The sequence below is a fragment of the Macaca nemestrina genome, chromosome 6, assembly GCF_043159975.1.
Source record: "Macaca nemestrina isolate mMacNem1 chromosome 6, mMacNem.hap1, whole genome shotgun sequence".
Classification (NCBI taxonomy): domain Eukaryota; kingdom Metazoa; phylum Chordata; class Mammalia; order Primates; family Cercopithecidae; genus Macaca; species Macaca nemestrina.
In genome coordinates, this window is record NC_092130.1 from 38,074,567 (window position 1) to 38,095,439 (window position 20,873).

A 20,873-nucleotide genomic window follows, 5' to 3' on the forward strand; every position below is an offset into this window, starting at 1 on the left:
TCCAACCATGTGAAGATGCAGGTGCAATGTTTCCAGACATTCTGATGTTTTAAGAGAGTCTAGAGATGTGCATTTTGAAGTAAAACTGCCAATTTTTTTTTTTTTTTTTAGATGGAGTCTCACTCTGTCGCCCAGGCTGGAGTGCAGTGCCGCAATCTCGGCTCACTGCAACCTCCACCTCCCGGGTTCATGCCAGTCTCCTGCCTCAGCCTCCCGAGTAGCTGGGACTACAGGCGCCTGCCACCACGCCCAGCTAATTTTTCGTATTTTTAGTAGAGATGGGGTTTCACCGTGTTAGCCAGGATGGTCTCGATCCCCTGACCTCGTGATCCACCTGCCTCGGCCTCCCAAAGTGCTGGGATTACAGGCGTGAGCCACCATGCCCGGCCAAAACTGCCAATTTTTAAGTGATGGCCATTTAATTTTTTAAAAACTTCACACACGATGCAGACCAAATTAAACACATCTGTGGATCAAGTCCAGCAATTTCTAAGTACCAAGTGCCTAATATGTATTTAATATGCTGGTCCCAAGTGCTTTGCATGTACCATCTCATATAATCCTCACAACATATCCTGTGAGACAGACATTATCCCCATTTAACAGAAAAGGAAACTGAGACAAAAGAAAGGTTAAGTAACTTGCATAAGTTCATATTGCTAGGAAGTAGCAGAACTGATTTTCAAACCAAGTTTGGTCTGATGGTAAAGCCTGTGCTCTGAACCACTGAGTGGCTCTGCCTTCCCATCCCGGAGGGGAATCAGAAACTTAGGTCAATAAGTCACCCAACATGTCGGATGGGAAGAGGGACGAGTGGGGAGCAGAAAAGCTTTAAGCACAATGGGCGTTAGATCATTGTCCATAACTGTGACAAACTGAGGACAGTGCAAATGCCCAGGAGGAGAAAATAGTTACACAAATGATGGTTCACGGAATTCTGTGCTCTCATTTTAAACAATAATTAGGAAAACTATACAGGAAAATATCTATGATACAATGCTGAGTGAAAAACACAGACAGACACAAAATCATACTGACCACAAAGTTGGCAGGCTTTGGATGGAATCAGACCTGGGTTTGAATCCCAGCTCTGCCAACTATGACTACAGGACCCCTCAGAGCCTCCGTTTCTCCAACAGAATAATGAGGATAATATTTCTCCCTTCTAGAGTTATTGCAAGGATTCGGTGAAAAATATGTAAAAGGTTTTAGCACAATCCAGGCCCATGGTGAAAGAGCTCACACCATGTGCAGATGTGTGTAGCAGCAGGGATAAAGATGAGAAGAGATCCCAGGCAAATGGGCAGGGTCATTTAAGACACTGAAACATTATGAGAGTTTTCATTTTTTTCATCTAAGGTTGTTACAATATCTCAACAAAGTATACAAACATAAATGAGGGCTTTGAATTAGAGTGATACAATTAAGTAAGTTTCCTCTAATTGACAACCCTGCCCTTGTCACTCATCCTGGGAGGTACTGTGCTTACAAGTATGAGATCGGCTCTTAGGGTAATTTACACAGAAATCGGAAATTACCAAGCCTCTGTAGCTTCCCCTCCCCAAGAGCATGCAACTCTTTAGCCCTGCCTATTACCTGTTTTCTTAATGAAATCTTCCATAAAGGCCAGGCGCGGTGGCTCAGGCCTGTAATCCCAGCACTTTGGGAGGCTGAGGAGGGTGGATCACAAGGTCAGGAGTTCGGAACCATCCTGGCCAAGATGGTGAAACCCCCATCTCCACTAAAAATACAAAAATTAGCCAGGTGTGGTGGCAGGCACCTGTAATCCCAGCTACTCGGGAGGCTGAGGCAGGGGAATTGCTTTAACCTGGAAGGCAGAGGTTGCAGTGAGCCGAGATCACGTCACTGCACTCTAGCCTGGGTGACAGAGCAAGACTCCATCTCAAAAAAAAAAAAAAAAAAGGAATCTTCCACATAAAACCAGGGCAGGCAGTATCGAGGAAGGGAGGCTGAGGATGAAGGGCAAAGTCAAAATGCAAAACCATCATAATTAACATTTTGTTTAGAGATGCTTTCAGAGATTTTGAACCTTAGTCCCAGAACCATTAGACACCCTTCGGCAAACCACAGGGCTGTCCACCAGGGTGTGAGCCCCAGTTCCTTCATTCGCTGTGAAACGTGCACCTCGCCTACAGGTTCTCGCTGCTTGGGTTCCGGAACCAGGCTACAGCAGGCCCCATACAGCGGGTGGGGTGTGTTCAGTCAGAAGCAGATGACCAGGACAGGGCTCGATTGTTTCGAGACAGTTATCGGTGGAGACAGGCTCAATTATTTTCATTATATGGAATCAACAGAGACAGGAGGCATAATGGGTCTCAGTCAGAGAGGCAAAGGTTAAGGTGAGGGAAAGAGGGGGAACCAAGGGAGGCCCTCCCAGGCCCACCGTGACCACTGAACCATGATACCAGGGAGGGTGAGTGAGAAGGGGATGATGTCGGGTGTGTGTCTGGTCCTGCTCTGCTGGACCCAGCATGAACCCCTGGAGAGCTGAGGGCATTTCCTGTGTGAGTGACTCTAAAAGCATCCAGACAAGGCAGGTGTGGTGGCTCACGCCTATAATCCCAGCACTTTGGGAGGCCAAGGCTGGTGGATTGCTTGAGCCTAGGAGTTCGAGACCAACCTGAGCAACATGATGAAACACTGCCTCCACTAAAAATACAAAAATTAGCTGGGCGTGATGGTGCGTGCCTGTAGTCGCAGCTACTCAGGAGGTCGAGGTGGGAGAATCACTTCAGCCTTCGAGGTGGAAGTTGCAGTGAGCCAAGATCATGCCCCTGCTCTCCAGCCTGGGCAACAGAGCAAGACCCTGTCTCAAAATAAATAAAAAAAAATAAAAGCTTCAGGTGGACAGAGCCTCAAGAAGACCCCATCTGAATGGTCCAGCACTGGAGGGCAGAGTACCCTAAGCCCTCTTCTCTTGCCTTCCCACCCCTTTACCCTTTTCCTCTCCATAAATAACAACCAGCGTTATTAAGGGTTTGCTGCATGCAAGGCACAGTGCTGAATACCTGGCACATTTTTTTTTTTTAGATAGGGTCTTGCACTGTTGCCCAGGCTGGAGTGCAATGGCATCACAGCTCACTGCAGCCATGACCTCCCTGACTCAAGCCATCCTCCGCCTCAGCCTCCTGATTATCTAGGACTACATGCACACACAACCACACCCAGCTAATTTTTGTATTTTTTGTAGAGACAGGGATCTCTCTATGTTGTCCAGGCTGCTCTTGAACTCCTAGGATCAACTGATCTGAACACACGTTATTTCACTCTCTCAGCAAACCTGTCAGTCAGGCACTGTGACGATCTCATTTGACGAATGAAGAAATTGAGGCTCAGAAAGGGTTACAGGACTTGCCCAAGCCAGTAAGGGGCAGAATCAGCAAAACCAGGTCCGTTGAGCCCAGAGCCCACGCTCTCCACTACAATCTTCCTCTTTCCTTCTTTTTTCTTTCTCCTGTTTACTGCTTATCCTCTGCACAAGCCAAAGGCCTCTCCCTCACCCCAAGCCAGGCCCTGTACCTGTGTGGGTTTGGGGGCTACTCAGTGAGGCCCCTCAGGTAGAGGAGTTACTGTTTCTGAGATTTCTCAAGAACAGGAAACTTCCCCTTGCTGCCTGCAATAAATCTAAACCTTCCTTCCTTTGTGATTTCACCCCGGGAGCAACACTCCAGCATGACTCATCACTGGGCCGGCAGGAGATCTCCTCTGGAGACTGGAGGTGACCTTGGCCGGGCACTCACATCCTGTGCCTGTTTTCCCGTTTGTCAAGTGGACAGCCCCAGCCTCCCCACCAGGCTTGATGTGAACTATTGGGCTGAACACAAAGCTTGTAGAAAATAGTTTTTGAAACAGAATCTAAAATACCGACAATTGTCTAACTACAGCCTGTGTCCCACAGACCAAACCAGGATCTAAATCCTTCCCAACCTTAATCCTGGCTGCAAGAGTTCTCCTGCACTCCTACTGCCTTCTTGGTGTATGGTCAAACTAGGATTACTGGAAAAAAGAAAGCTGACAGGGAAAATAAACCGTTTTCCAGCTGCGATGGGTCACTCCTCCTTCGGCTCCCCCATCACCCTATATTATAAGCACTTAGTACTAACATCAGCTAACATTCATGAAACTCTGATTGAATATGCAAATGTATATTGTTTTGTTCTGGCAGGGCACGGTGGCTCATGACTGTAATCCCCAGCACTTTGGGAGGCCAAAGCAGGTGGATCATCTGAGGTCTGGAGTTTGAGACCAGCCTGGCCAACACGGTGAAACCCCGTCCCTGCTAAAAATACAAAACTTAGCCAAGCATGGTGGTGCATGCCTGTAATCCCAGCTACTCAGGAGGCTGAGGCAGGAGAATCGCTTGAATCTGGGAGGCGGGGCTGCAGTGGGCCAAGATTGCACCAGTGCACTCCAGCTTGGGCAACAGAGAGAGATTGTTTCAAAAAGGAAAAAAAAAAAAAAAAAAATATATATATATATATATATATGTAGTTTTTCTCATGTAACCCCTTATTACTAGACCCACTTTGCAGATGAGAAAAATAAGTTTCAGACTGGTTGATTATAGAAACTCAAAGGTCACACACAGCTGTCAGGTGTCAAAGCCCAGATTCAAGACCGGGCCTGTCAATCTCCACACTGTACTGCCCTCACTTCGTTTTAAAATTACAAATCCCAGTACTTTCTAGCCATCTTCTCTGACTTTTTTTTTCTTTTTGAGATGGACTTTCGCTCTGTTGCCCAGGCTAGAGTGCAATGGTATAATCTTGGCTCACTGCAACCTCCACCTCCTGGGTTCAAGCAATTCTTCTGCCTCAGCATCCCAAGTAGCTGGGATTACAGGCATGCGCCACCATGCCCAGGTAATTTTTTTGTATTTACTAGAGACATGGTTTCACCATGTTGGTCAGGCTGGTCTCGAACTCTTGACCTCAAGTGATCCACCCGCCTCGGCCTCCCAAAGCGCTGGGATTACAGGCGTGAGCCACCATGCCTGGCCCCTTCACTTCATTTTCCTGCATAGTTTCTATGCTCTTGGTAAGAAATTAACAGTCACAACCCTCCTTTACCCAGGTAGAATGTAAATCAATGTGGGCGGGGATTTCTTGGTGTTTGGCCACTGCTTTATCCCCTCAGTGCCTAAAACAATGTCTGACACGTAGTATCAGCAAATATTCAAAGTATTCAATAAATATTTTGGCCAAAACAAATTAATTTGGCCTAAAATTCTCATTAGCTATTTTTGACTGTCCTTTCTACTAGATTCTAAATTCAACAGCATTTTCTTCATCTCAGTCCCCATAACTGCCCCACCCCATCCCTCCCCGTTTCAAGTTTAGAATGACACTTTGAACATACTAAAATATGATTTGATATTGCAATGTGATTTGGGGGTGGTCTGCTGTTTGGGGAATTCATTCTCCTCTCCACTCCCCAAAACAAACAAGCACTCAGTAGAAAACTGTCTTAGGACGGGTGGAAAATGTCTAGCAATTTCTCATCTTATCCCCGGGTTAGGTTCCTCCGGTCCCTGCTCCCTGAGGCTGATGGACAGGCAGGCAGGACAGCCTGATCCATCGATGCAAAGGTGCCCTCCTCCGCTCGTTTGCTGCTGTGTTTCTGAGTCACATCTTCCCTGGGCTGTGGGAAAGTGTTCAGTGTGTGGCTTCACAAACTGCAGTGCAGCAGGGAGAGCGGGCAGTTGGAAATGATACGGAAAAGAAAGGATCTAATTAAGCAGAGTAGGTGATAGTGTTGGGAAGAAAAAGCAAGCAAGTGGCAATTTGGATATTTGCCTGCAAATAAAAGAGATGACTGTCGTTTTCTCCTCTGGCTCCTGTTTGCTCTATAAATCTCAGTTCACAAATCCAAGTGTTTTAATTATCGCTATATAATACAACATGCTGTGCTGGGCCTATCTTAGGGAAATTAAAACAAAGGAGGGGGGCAGAGGGATTCAGGCTACCCCGTTCTCCCGTTTCTCTTGTTTACAATAATCTGAAGGTGTTTCTCCCCGCTTCTGCCATAAACACAACATGGGGTTTTCCAGTATTAACCATATCACCTTCCTCCACTCACAAAAAGGAAATTCAGGCCCTAAGCTGTTGTCAACCATGCAACTCAGTTGCCAGGTGTCACATTGCCCACTGTTGCTGTTTAATCCCCAAGAAATCAAAAGAACCAGGTCATGAATGAAATGCCAGGTCCAGCTCAAAAAGGAGAGTCCCTAGTGGGAAGCAGCATGATGATTAAAACTAGCATTTGTATATCACCTTCGCTACATACTAGCTGTGTGGCCTTGGGTAAATCATTTAACCTCTCTGAGTCTCACACTTCAAAGAAAAAAACAGTGATAGCAGGATTAAATATGTAAGACTAAAAAGCACTTAGCACAGTGCTCAACACATAATCAGTGCTATGCAACACAGTCCCATCTCCAGTCTTTATCTTTGCCATTTCAAATGCCTACATTAAGCTTTTCCCAGAAAGCTGCATGGTTCACTCCTTCCCTTCTACCTTATCAGTGAGACTTCCTTACCCTAAATAAAATAGTAGTCCTCCCATCACACACACTGCATTTCCCCTTACACGCTTCATTTTTGTCCATAACAAAGTACTCCTTGACATTTTATATACATACACATACATTCATGTGTGGCTTAACGACTGGGGTAAGTTCTGAGAAATGCTTCATTAGGCGATTTCATTGTTGCACGAACATCATAGAATTAGAGCGTACTTACTTAAACCTAGATAGTATAGCCTACTACAAACGTAGGTATACCATACAGCCTATTGCTACTAGGCTACAAACCTATACAGCATGTTACTGTACTGAATACTGTAGGCAACTGTAACATAGTGATAAATACTCGTGTATCTAAACATAGAAAAGGAAATGCACTGCACTAAGCTAAGACATTAGGATGGCTATGACATCACTAGGCAACAGAAATTTCTCAGCTCTATTATAATCTTATGGACCACCGCCGTATGTGCAGTTCATCATTAACCGAAGTATCATTATGCAGCCCACGACTGTACACATATATATTATGTATACACATACACACATATACATACACTTACATATATATAAAATTATTTTGTTAGGGCATCTTCCTCACCTAAACTTCAAGAAGGCAGAACTTGTGTTGACCACTATATTTCCAATGCCTGTAATGGTAGAGCCTGGCATGTAACGGATGTTTAATAAATATTAACAGAACCAATAAATAGAAGCTATTTTTTCTGTAATAGTTGGAAGGGCCCTCATAGACCACCTAGGCTAAAGTTCTTCGCAGGCCAGGAAATTGAGACCAGGTGGCATCAGATGACCTGCCCTATGGTTCCAGCTTCCCCAGAACTGAGTGGCGGGGGGTAGGGACCCTGACTTCAGTGGCTTTGCTCTGCCTCAAGTCAGCCCATTCAGTGCCCACAGCAACTTAGCAGGTTGGTGCCCTGTGCTTCTCATCTGAGGAATGGAAATAAGCAGATGGCTCACCCTCCCAAGTGTCAGGATGTGGATGCCCAGTGACTGGCATTCTATACAAGCAAAAAGGACAGGTGGAGACACAGAAGTCCACTCTGGAAATCCATCAACAAATGTCCTCAGAATTGAGGAAATGCAGACAGCTACAGCACAAAGGAGCTAAAGGTCACTGCTGTTCTCTCTCAAAATCCACCCGCATCAAGGACCCTCTTGGCTTTCTGCATGATTGAAGGCAAGCAACTGTAGTCTCATTTCTGGGGTGCCTGGACACATTGCAGGCACATGAAATCATTAGCTGTTACGAACCGCACGTTTAATATTCAAAGTCAACCCTCCATACATCTCACCAGCTCTTACCATTGCCCCTTAGAGCTGCGAATCTGAATAGAAGGGCTTGCGTTGGACAGGGGCTATTCGGCCTTAGAAATGCAACTCCAGGTAATTGTTTAAAGGAGCCCATTTTCCTATTCAAGTAGAGTGAAAAGAACTCACACTCCACCTCAGTCCCCAAGCCACTCAGGACCTCATAAGGCTGGCAAAGGGAAGAGTCCAGTCTGAGAGCATTGGCCACTTAACTCTATTCCCAGAAAGTGGGGTCCGACCCAGAGCTCTCCAGAAGGTGAGGTAACAAGACCCAACAAAAATATCCTGTGTTCTCTTCACCACCTGTCTCCGCAAGCGAGTAACAAGACGAAGTGTTAAAGAGAGACACCACCAGTAATCAGAATGTGGTAACTAAATGAGGCTTGTGTCTTCCACTTAAAATGTGCAAGCTGGTCTGGTTCCTCAGCCTCTCTGAACCTGCTTCCTCAACTGTCTAAACAGAAAAGCAACCTCCACCTCCTGGGACTGGTGAAAGGATGAAATGAGAGAATTCTGTTCAACGGTGTCTGGGACATTAGCTGCTGCTTTTAGTTCAAGCAGCCCAGTGCAGCCTATGCCGGAATAAGCATTAATTGCTCCAAAAGAACACTCTGTACAGCAAAGGCAGCCCTTTCCTAGACCACAGACCACACCACTCCAACATGGGCCACAGGTTGGGAGCAAACACTAACTCCACCAGAGGCTTCCTGAAATCATACAAGCAAGAGGGGTGAAAGTAGGAGGGATTCGGGTGCAAAAAAGCACAGGTAGAAACTGAGACACAAACAGCTTCTGAAAAGGGGGTACCCGGCTGGAAGTGGTGAGGGAAGTTCCCCCACGAAAAAACTTGGACTTGGCAATCATTGCTTTGGACTTCCCAATGTAAAATGCCACTTTTGATGACTTGGGGATTCTAGAATGTTCCGGTCGCTCACTGATTTACAAATAAAAGGTCTGGGATGACCTAATCCTGCGTGGTGTGTTCCAAGGGCCCCCAAGGCGTTCCAAGAGCTGGTGACTTTCGGCTCACGTAACCTGGGCCTCAGTTTCCCTCCAGACCCTAACGAAGGCGCTAAAGGCTATTGCCTCTACAGGGAGGCTGAGAGGCTAAACCCGGACGGCGCGCTAAGGCGCTCCCTAGACACAGCACGGAGCTCCCCGCGCGCGGTTCCCATTCGCTCCCGGAGAGAAAGGCTGCGCGCGGGCTCACACCAAAGCCCAGGACCTTCCTCCGCTGCAGCTGTAGAAAAAATAATCATAAGAAAGGAACTGGAACGCGAGCTGGGGCAGCGGCCGGGCCGGGGGCTCCTCCCGCAGGCGCCCAGGAGCCGCTCGGCCCGTGGCCCGGCCGGGGAGCAGGCGCCCCGCGGGAGCGCTGAGGCCCCGCTGTGCCGGGCCGGGCGGGGGCGGCGGAGGCGGAAGCGGGGGCGGCGGGAGCGCGGTGGGGATGTTTAAAGGAAATTTACAATCATTTCCTCTCTGTGGTTTGGTGACAAATCAACAACATCCTGTTCTTTTGTGAGGCTCCGGGCGCCTGCGAGGCGGGGGCAGCGCTCCGGCTCTTAAAGGGACACACACAGGGCCCCTCTCCCAACGGTCCCCTGCGGCTCCCCCCCCCAAAAAAATACAGCCTCCTCAAGGCATCATCTCCGGGGGCGCGCGGCTGGAATGCGGGGGCTGCGGCTGGAGCCGCCCCTGGGCCACGACCCGGATCGCATCCCTCACCCCCCAACCCCGCCCGACGCGAGGAGACGGCTGCGGCCGCGGCGCACCCCTCTGAAGGACGTCGCAGCCCGAGGCCATCTCCCGCCGAGGGGGCGGGCAGGGGGCGGAGGGGCGTCCTCCTGAGGGTTCCCCTCCCTCCCCCCAACCCCAGAGCAGCTCCGCCGGGGCTTCGGACCTCCGGGGAGTTATCCCCCTCCCCCAATCCCCTGGCCTCGGGTATTGCTGTCCCAAAACTCTGTGGATTTACGGTTAAAATGTCGATGTACGTACAGGAGGTTTATAAAACGCCAAAGCAGAGAGAGACTTCCCGAGCTGTAGAAGTAATGAGAATCAGATGGTCAGGACCAGAAAAATAATAATAAAAAAATACTCAACTGCCCTCCTGGGATTTCGTTCATTCAGTCATTTAATGAGTATGTTTTACTAAGTGCTGGTCACCACTCTAAGCCCCCGCGCCGCAGGAACAAGATAGATACGGTTCCTGCCCACAGGGGGCTTAGATTCTCAAAAATAAATAATGAACAGGATTATTTCACATCTATAAGTGCTGAGTTTTTTAATGGGTCACATTCTGGAACAGCGGCTTTCTGTAGGGACACCTCTCTGAGGGCTCTGACCTGAGGCCTCCAAGGATGGAAAAGCAAGGGTGCTAGGAAGAACTGGGTTGGAGAGGTCCAAACATTACCATCAGAAAGAGCTCAGAAGTCCCATCCAAAAGACCTGAGTGAAGGGCAGCCCCAGGGCTGCATTTTCCCCATGAGGACAAGCCTTGATAAGGGGCTTGGGTCCTTCTGCTCTGGCTATATCACCTGAGCCGTTTCCTTCCATCTCTCGGCCTCACAGCTTCCTATAGGGAAAATGAGAACACTGAACTAGGTACAGTACTTCTCAACCTAGGTGCAAATGAGAATTCCAAGGGAGGCTTTCAAAAACACTGACACCCCTGACCCCACCTCAGACCAAGGGTATGAGGATCTCTGGTAATGGAGCCTAGGCACTGGCATTTCTGTAAGGCTTTAAAAGTGAATTTAGTGTACAGCCAAGGTTAAGAGCCACTGACCTAGGGCCGGGTGCGGTGGCTCACGCCTGTAATTGTAGCACTTTGGGAGGCCGAGGCGGGCGGATCAGTTGAGGTCAGGAGTCTGAGACCAGCCTGACCAACATGAAGAAACCCCCTCTACTAAAAATACAAAAGTAGTTGGGCGTGGTGGTGTGCACCCGTAATCCCAGCTACTTGGGAAGCTGAGACCGGAGAATCGCTTGAACCCGGCCGGCGGAGGTTGCGGTGAGCTGAGATCGCGCCATTGCATTCCAGGCTGAGCAACAAGACCAAAACTCTGTCTCAAAAAAAAAAAAAAAACAAAAACAAAAACAGAGCCACTGATCTAGACGATATTTAAAGTTTGGGTTTAACGTGCAGTAGGGTGGCCGGGCGCGGTGGCTGACGCCTGTAATCCCAGCACTTTGGGAGGCCGAGGCGGGCGGATCATGAGGTCAAGAGATGGAGACCATCCTGGTCAACATGGCGAAACCCGGTCTCTACTAAAATACAAAAAAATTAGCCGGGCGTGGTGGCGCCACCTGTAGTCCCAGCTACTTCGGAGGCTGAGGCAGTGGAATCCCTTAAACCCACCTAGGAGGTGGAGGTTGCAGTGAGCTGAGATCGCGCTACTGCACTCCAGCCTGGCCACAGAGCAAGACTCCATCTCAAAATAAAATAAAATGAAATAAATAAATAAAGTGCAGTAAGAAGGCCAGGCGTGGTGCCTCACACCTGTAATACTAGCACTTTGGGAGGCCAAGATGGGTGGATCACCTGAGGTCAGGAGTTTGAAACCAGCCTAGCCAACCAGCCTGGCCAACATGGTGAAACCCCCTCTCTACTAAAAATACAAAAAAATAAATTAGCCAGGCATGGTGACAGGCACCTGTAATCTCAGTTACTTGAGAGGCTGAGGCAGGAGAATTGTTTGAACCAGGAAGGTTGAGGTTGCAGTGAGTCGAGATCCTGCCCCTGCACTCCAGCCTGGGCGACAGAGGAAGACTCTGTCTCAAAAATAAATAAATAAATTAATTAATTAATTAAAAATAAAGTGCAGGAAGAGCTATTTCAATTCAGAGTATAATCATCCACGTTCATTGAGTGCTTAGCAGCTGCTATATAATACCCTAAGTAAGCTACATATATATTTTGTCTAAGTTACAAAGAAAAACCCTACCAACTAAGATATATATTATTATTGTTCCCATTTACAGATGAGGAAACTGGGTACAGGGATGACACAAAATGTGGTCAAGGGCACACAGGTAATAAGTGGTCTTGTCTGTATCCTGTAAGCTGAAATGCCTTTCCAGTGGCAAGGAACAAATTTCTACCTAATGATGTTGTTAATCAGGCAGAGTAGCCACCTACAGAAGAGCATGGGGTGCTATAAGCCCAAGCTGCTCATACATCTTGGACAGAGGCAGTGGACTGGCCTAGATGCCCAGATTGGAGGTCTTAAAAGAGAGATTGTAACTCAAAGAAAACAGACTTTTATGTTTCTCGGTGCTAATCCTCTCGGTCGTTTTCAGAGATGATTCCCATAAATTGTTAAAGGTATGCCTTGGCCAGACAGAGGAAACATTTGGCAAGGTGAGGAGAAAAAATAACTCCCTGTGTACCCCAGTAATGACCAGGATAGCATACACTCCCCCACCCTCCTCACTCTCCCTTCTAGGGCCCACCCCATGCCCTTTTCACCTTTGACCACCTTCCCATTTGTGCAGTTCCTTAAGGGAGGATCAAGGGAGAGTATAAGCATGAGCTGGGACAGGTTCCCTAGGAAAGTAAAAGATCCGAGAAAGCAAAGATAAGATGAAAAGGAAGATGATGCATTCTTACAGTGGGGCACTGTGCTGCTGTCAGTAATAAGAGAGCTGTTAGACCAGAAAGATGCTTGTAATATACAAGGTGCAGAATAGAGTCCTCTCATTGATATTTTTGTAAATCACACACACACACACACACACACACACACACACACACACACACACACACACACACACACACACACCCCAGAACCATCTGGAAGGATAAACTCCAAAGGGTTAGGGTTAGGAGTGATGGCTGGGCAGAGGCATGAGGGAGGGTCGTAAAGGGGTGTGTGTAGTGTAAATCTATAATTTTTTTTTTTTTTTTTTTTTTGAGACGGGGTTTTGCTCTTGTTGCGCAGGCTGGAGTGCAGTGGCGCAATCTCAGCTCATCGCAACCTCTGCCTTCCGGGTTCAAGTGATTCTCCTGCCTTAGCCTTCCGAGTAGCTGGGATTACAGGCATGCACCACCATGCCCGGCTAATTTTGTATTTTTAGTAGAGATGGGGTTTCTCCATGTTGGTCAGACAGGTCTGGAACTCCCGACCTCAGGTGATCCACCAGCCTCGGCCTCCCAAAGTACTGGGATTACAGGCATGAGCCACTGTGCCCAGCCTAAATCTATAATTTTACTTTCTCTCTATTCATCTCCATATTATTTAAATTGGTGACAACAATCGTGTATTAATTTTTTAAGATAAAGACACTTCTACTGACAAATAATAAAAATAAGTATTAAAAGGGGAAGCATAAAAACCCACCCTGGGTCCTGGGAATTCTATGCAGGGTAGCAGGGTAGATACCTGGTAATGCCATATTTCAGCTCTTCTGGGTTGATGTCCATCATCCCCTCACCCTCCCACAGCCTTCCATTCCAGTGGTAGGCTCTTACCTGGTCAGCCTACTCACCTTTCAGTCCTCATGTGTTCCACACAATTTTCTGGGTTTTAGAAGATGAATTTGAGAGGTGCTGGTTCCAATTGATGTAAGAAATGACAAAATTCACATGAGAGGGAAAAGTTGTCCAAAGTGCCATTCGGTGGTGCTGCTGGTGGTGGAGGTGGGTGACGGGGATGGCATTTGAGTTCAAAGGCTCTGACTTCCCGTGTCTATGTGTTGCTCTTCTGGAAGCTTAGAAATGTAATCTGACAGTCCAAGCCCTGAAGAAAAACAATAGTGCTTTGTGGTAAGAACCTTATTGCAGAAATCTGAAAGCCTAGGGGTAGGAGGTCTGCTTATAACATGTGCAGAACTGTTCCCTCCAATTAGGAGCTGATAACTCAGCAAACATATGACCCGAGCAACTGGCGGAAGGTGAAATGTCATGCTCTAGGGAGGAATTGTTTGGCCACTCTGTGCTTCCTTTTATTTATGTTTTCTTAGATCTTTGCTGTTTATAAACAGCATAATGCATAGTTCAGAGCATGAGCTAAGGAGACAGAAAACCCATGTGGGATTTCTAGCTTCACTACTTTCTATAAGCCTCAGTTTCTTCTTCTTTGAAATGGGAATAATATTACCTATATAATATGTAATATTTATATAATATAGATAATACTTATATAATGTAAATATATAATTATAATATTATATATATAAATGTAATACAGGCCGGACATGGTGGCTCATGGCTGTAATCCCAGCACTTTGGAAGGCCAAGGCAGGCAGATCACCTGAGGTCAGGAGTTGGAGACCAGCCTGGCCAACATGGCAAAACCCCATCTCTACTAAAAATACAAAAAATAGCCGGGCATGGTGGCAGGCACCAGCTACTTGGGAGGCTGAGGCAGGAAAATCGCTCAAACCCGGAAGGCAGAGGTTGCAGTGAGCTGAGATCACACCATTGCACTCCAGCCTGGGTGACAGAGCAAGATTCTGTCTCAAAAAACAAAAAAGTGTGTGTGTGTGTGTGTGCATATATATGTATATAAAGTATATAATATATGTTATATACAATTATACATTTATATTAATATATAGGTATGTAATATATTAATATTAATATATTAACATGTTAGCATATTAATATATAATTGTATATAACATTAAATATATTATATAATAAGATTATATAATATATAATATATAACATCATAATATATAATATTGTTATAATAATAGTACTTACCTTACAGAGGTGTTGGTGAGAATTAAATTAGCTAATACAGGAAAAGCCCTTAGCTCTTTGAACCTGGCACACATGGTAAGTGGTATATAACTAACAACAACAAGATCCAAGAAGGTGGTAAACTGTATCTTACAAATGAGAATAAGGAAGATGACTGAGTTAAGTGGCTCATGAACACTAACATACCTACTAGTTTACACATCTCAAACCAAAATCTGAATCTTGGCCTCCAGAATGATAGGTCCTCCAGACGACCTGTGTCCACCAAAATCCCGCATGGTTGATCAATTACTTCATTAAAAAATTATCGCCTTCAGGCCAGGCGCGGTGGCTCACTCCTGTAATCCCAGCACTTTGGGAGGCCGAGGCAGGTGGATCACGAAGTCAGGAGATAGAGACCATCCTGGCTAACATGGTTAAACCCTGTCTCTACTAAAAATGCAGAAAATTAGCTGGGCGTGGTGACAGGTGCCTGTAGTCCCAGCTACTGGGGAGCATGAGGCAGGAGAATGGCGTGAACCCAGGAGGAGGAGCTTGCAGTGAGCTGAGATCACGCCACCGCACTCCCGCCTGGGCGACAGAGCGAGACGCAGTCTCAAAAAAAAAAAAAAAAAAAAAAAATTATCACCTTCATCTAAAATCATTTAATAAGGCCCTACTTACCTACTTACATATGCCCTAGTGCTAGCCGCTGTACAGCCTGAAACAGATGAAATTCCTTCCTTCCATTCATCCAGAGCCTAGTCACCTTTTTTTTTTTTTTTTTTTTTTTTTTTTTTGAGACGGAGTCTTGCTCTGCCGCCCAGGTTGGAGTACAGTGGCCGGATCTCAGCTCACTGCAAGCTCCGCCTCCCAGGTTTATGCCATTCTCCTGCCTCAGTCTCCCGAGTAGCTGGGACTACAGGCGCCCGCCACCTCGCCCGGCTAGTTTTTTGTATTTTTAGTAGAGATGGGGTTTCACCGTGTTAGCCAGGATGGTCTCAATCTCCTGACCTCGTGATCCGCCCGTCTCGGCCTCCCAAAGTGCTGGGATTACAGGCTTGAGCCACCGCGCCCGGCCACCTTTTTTTTTTTTTTAACTTTTATTATCATTCAAATGATTTGGGAAATTTCATCATATACTACATCCTTTCCAAGGCATGCAACCTGACCATAAAATAGAAAATTAATGCTTCAATAACAATAATTTATACAGAAAATTTTCCTGAAAATAACATGTAGACTATTTTCCTTGGCCTTTGTATTCAAAGATGAAAGAACTAAGCTGTTAAAAAGCTAAGCTGTTATTCTTTATCTATTCTTGTTTCAATTACTTTTTCTATGACAAAATAGAGTTGTCTTATTGAGACTGCAATTCAGAATTCCAAGTTCTAGTCTTATCAAAACTTGGCAAATCAAAGAGCTTGAAAGTTATTTTGTGCTTTGTAATACATTTAATTAGGAATCTATTTTGCTTAATTTAAATATTTCTGCATCAGTAGTTACAGAACTATTTCCTTCACTGTATTTTTTAATTTTATTTTTGACACATAATAACTATACATATTTATAGATACAGTGTGATATATTGATATATGTAAACAATGTGTAATAATCAAATCAGGGTAATTAGCATATTCATCACCTCAAACTTTTATCATTTCTTTGTATTGGGAATATCCAAAATTGTCTCTTCTGGCTATTTGAAAATATATAAGTAATTGTTAACTGTTATCACCCTACAGTGCTATAGAACACTGGGACTTATTCCTCCCATCTAGCTGTAATTTTTTTTTTTTTTTTTGAGACAGAGTCTTGCTCTGTCACCCAGGTTGGAGTGCAGTGGCATAACCTCAGCTCACTGCAACCTCCACCTGCCAGGTTCAAGTGATTCTCCTGCCTCAGCCTCCCAAGTAGCTGGGATTACAGGCGCCCATCACAGTGCCCAGCTAATTTTTGTATTTTTAGTAGAGAAGGATTTTCACCATTTTGGTCAGGTTGGTCTTGAACACCTGACCTCAAGTGATCCACCCACCTCGGCCTCACAAAGTACTGGAATTATAGGCATGAGCCACCACACCCGGCCTAGCTGTAATTTTTTTATCCATTAACCAACCTCTTTCTATTTCTATTTCTAGCAACCTCTTTCTATTCCCTTTACCTGCTACCCTTCCCAGCTTCTAAGAACCACTCTTCTACTCTACACTTGTATGAAGTCAACTTTTTTACCTCCCACATATGAATGAGAACATGTGGTTTTTATAATTCTGTGCCTGGCTTATTTCACTTAACATAATGTCCTCCAAACTTATCCATGTTGCCACAAATGACAGGATTTCATTCTTTCTTTTATGGCTGAATAGTATTCCATTGTTTATTTATACCACATTTTGTTTATCCATTCAGTCCTTGATGGAAACTTAGGTTGATTCCATGTCTTAGCTATTATGAATAGTGCTGCAATTAACATAGGAGTACAGATGTCTTTTTGACGTACTGATTTCCTTTCCTTTGGATTAATACTCCAGTGAGATTGCTGGATCACATGGTAATTCTATTTGTAGTTTTTGAGAAAACTCCATGCCATTCTCTATGATGGCTATACCAGTTTACATTCCCGCCAACTGTTTATAAGAATTCCCTTTTCTACTCATCCTTGCCAGCATCTGTTGTTTTTCATCTTTTTGATAGTAGTCACTTGAACTGGATGAGAAGATATTTCATTGTGGTTTTATTTTTTTGAAATGGAGTCTCGCTCTGTCACCCAGGATGGAGTGCAGTGGCGAGATCTTGGCCCACTGCAACCTCTGCTTCCCAGATTCAAGCAATTGTCCCTGCCTCAACCTCCCAAGTAGCTGGGATTACAGGCACCTGCCACCATGCCTGGTAATTTTTGTATTTTTAGTATTTTTAATAGAGACAGGGTTTCGCCATGTTGGCCAGGCTGGTCTTGAACTCCTGACCTCAGGTGATCTGCTCACCTCGGCTTCCCAAAGTGCTGGGATTATGGGCATAAGCCACCGCGCCCAGCTTTCATTGTGGTTTTAATGTGCATTTCCCTGATGATTAGTGATGTTGAGCATTTTTCTTTATTATTTTTTTTTATTGAGACAGAGTCTCACTCTGTGGCCAGGCTAGACTGCGGTGGTATGATCTCGGCTCACTGCAGCCACCAACTCCCAGGTTCAGGGAATTCTCCTGCCTCAGCCTCCCAAGTAGCTAAGACCATAGGCACATGCCACCACGCACACCCGGCTAATTTTTTGTATTTTTTAGTTGAGACTAAAAATACAAATTCTGTTGGCCAGAATGGTCTCGATCTTGTGATCTGCCCGCCTTGGCCTCCCAAAGTGCTGGGATTACAGGCGTGAGCCACCCCGGCTTTTTTTCTTTTTTGGATATGGAGTCTTGCTCTGTTGCCCAGGCTGGAGTGCAGTGGCACGATCTTGGTGCCACTGCCTCCTGGGTTCAAGTGATTCTCTGTCTTAACCTCACGAGTAGCTGGGATTACAGGTGCACACCACCACACCTAGCTAATTTTTGTATTTTTAGTAGCGACAGGGTTTCACCATGTTGGCCAGGCTGGTCTTGAACTCCTGACCTGAGGTGATCCACCTGCCTCGGCCTCCCAAAGTGCTGGGATTATTACAGGCATGAGCTGCCACACCCGGCCAAGCATTTTTTTAGATACCTGTTAGCCATTTGTCTGTCTTCTTTTGAGAAATGTGTATTCAGATTATGAGCCCATTTTTAATCTGATTATTTAGTTTGTTATTAAGTACTTTGTATATTCTAGATTCTAACCCTTTGTCAGATGAATAGTTTGCAGATATTTTCTCTCATTCTGCAGATTGCCTCTTCACTCATGACTGCCCTTGCTGTGCAGAACCTTTTTAGTTTGATATGATCCCATTTGTCTCTTTTTGCTTTCGTTGCCTGTGCTTTTGAGGTCTTACCCAGAAAATCTTTGCCCAGATCTGAAGCATTTTCCCTGTTTTCTTCTAGTAGTTTCATAATTTCAGGTCTTACATTTAAGTTTTTAATCCAGTTTGAATCTATTTTTGTGTATGGTGAAAGATAGGGGTCTAGTTTTATTTTTCATTCATTTTTCTGCATATGGATATCCAATTTTCCCAACACCATCTTTGAATCTTCCTCAAACCCTTTGAAACAGCAATTCTTTTTTTCTTTTTTAAACTTCTGCATCTATCTTCTCCAGTCTAGTTAAGAGAAGGAAACTTTCTGGGGATACAAGGTTTAAACTGATGGACCATTAACAGCATAACAAAGCAAAAGGAATTTTCCAGGTCACCAGCCAACAACTTTAGAGTGGTATTTAAAATTCACTTGCTTAGTGGGGAGGGAAAGCACTTGTTCAGGAGAGGGTGGGGGAAGGTTTTCTCCCAGCTGATGAGGAACTGGAGAATGCCCTCTTTTAGGCCAGCAAAACCAGTAAACATCATTAACTTAGGGCTTGGTTTGTGTGCAGATCTTTTATCTTTGTAGATACCGATTACAACGCAGATTTTGGAAAGAAAATGTCTGCTGAAACCATAAAAAGTTTCTTTGGCTTTGGCTTCAGATTTAGGGAACACCTGGATCCCTGCTCTGGCCTCAACCGTGATTTGTTAGAATATAACATAACCATAAATTTCTTCTGATCCCACTGGACACACACACACACACAAACATACACACACATTTAAACAGATATTGCCTTATTCCAGCTGTGGCAACGTTTAGCAGAAGAAGAACGTTGGCCATATTGTCTTTCCCCCACCTCATTTTGCATTTCTAAAATGTATTTGCTGGCAGTCTGGAAAATCCTGGGAAAAGCAGCTTTAGTAATTAAGTGGTAAGCAGAGCTGTTCTAATAGAAATGTTCTAGGGATCACCTTTGCCGCTGCAGGAAGAATGACTAATAGAGTCTTGCTGAAATTCAGTAAGAATTTCACCTCCCTATTATAGCCCTCCCCGAGTATATTGCTCCAGGAACTTCCATAAACCTATGACCACTTATATAGACCTTAAAATTCCTATAACCTCTTGATCTCAGGATTTTCTGGGGGCCCTGCCAAATTGCAGAAGGCTATTTAAGTAGTGTTATACACATTTTAAGGTTTTTCTAGTATAGTGGCTTCTAGACTTTTAAAAAAGCAGCAGAACCATTTTAAAGGAATGCAAAATATGAAAACGAGATTAAAACTATTGTTTCTGGTTGAAGCCAATCACAATGTTGCTCAAAAGGAGTCCTAGGATTGAAAGTTGGAAAACAAATCACAACTTTAGAATATCATTCTTTTTTTTTTTTTTTTTTTTTTTTCAGACAGAGTTTCGCTCTTTTTGCCCAGGCTGGAGTGCAGTGGCGCCATCTCGGCTCACTGCAACCTCCACCTCCTGGGTTCAAGCAATTCTCCTGCCTCAGCCTCCCAAAGAGTTGGGATTACAGGCATGCGTCACCACGTCCAGCTAATTTTGTATTTTTATTAGAGATGGGGTTTCTCCATGTTGGTCAGGCTAGTCTTGAACTCCTGACCTCAGGTGATCCACCCACCTCGGCCTCCCAAAGTGCTAGGATTACAGGTGTGAGCCACCGTGCCCGGCCCTGGCCTAGCATATCATTCTATTTTTTTTTTTTTTTTTTTGAGATGGAGTCTCGCTCTATCGCCCAGGCTGGAGTGCAGTGGCCGGATCTCAGCTCACTGCAAGCTCCGCCTCCCGGGTTTATGCCATTCTCCTGCCTCAGCCTCCCGAGTAGCTGGGACTACAGGCCCCCGCCACCTCGCCCGGCTAGTTTTTTGTATTTTTTAGTAGCGATGGGGTTTCACCGGGTTAGCCAGGATGGTCTTGATCTCCTGACCTTGTGATCCGCCGTCTCGGCCTCCCAAAGTACTGGGATTACAGGCTTGAGCCACCGTGCCCGGCCTATCATTCTATTATGACTTTTATAATTTTGGCATTTGATGGAGTTCAAACTCCTTACTGTGCCTATACAATACTTTTGATCCAGCCCTTGCCTACCTGAGCTCACACAGTTATTCTCAAGTTGTTTACTCCTTGGTTTTGTTGGTACAAATCTTCTACTAGCTTCCTGGAAAGAGATACACAGAAGTAGAAGTAATTATCGGCTCACTGCAACCTTCGCCCCCTGGGTTCAAGCAATTCTCCTGCCTCAGCCTTCCGAGTAGCTGGGATTATAGGGACGCATCACCACACCCAGCTAATTTTTGTATTTTTAGTGGAGATGGGGGTTTCACCATGTTGGCCAGGCTGGTCTCGAACTCCTGACCTCAGGTGATCTGCCTGCCTTGG

At 45.4% G+C, this 20,873-nt stretch overlaps 1 protein-coding gene across 1 annotated transcript in view; it reads right to left on the reverse strand.

Annotated features, from left to right (window-relative positions):
• Positions 1 to 20,653, reverse strand: part of LOC105466962 (Rho GTPase activating protein 26) — a 907,509-nt gene extending 886,856 nt beyond the window's left edge. Inside the window, exons 1-2 of the transcript XR_011624168.1 lie at positions 20,583 to 20,653; positions 13,364 to 13,614 (exon numbers count right to left, since the gene is read on the reverse strand). The gene's annotated coding sequence lies outside the window, so the exon portion shown is untranslated. The remainder of the gene's footprint in view (positions 1 to 13,363; positions 13,615 to 20,582) is intronic.
• Between the last annotated feature and the right edge of the window lie 220 nt (positions 20,654 to 20,873).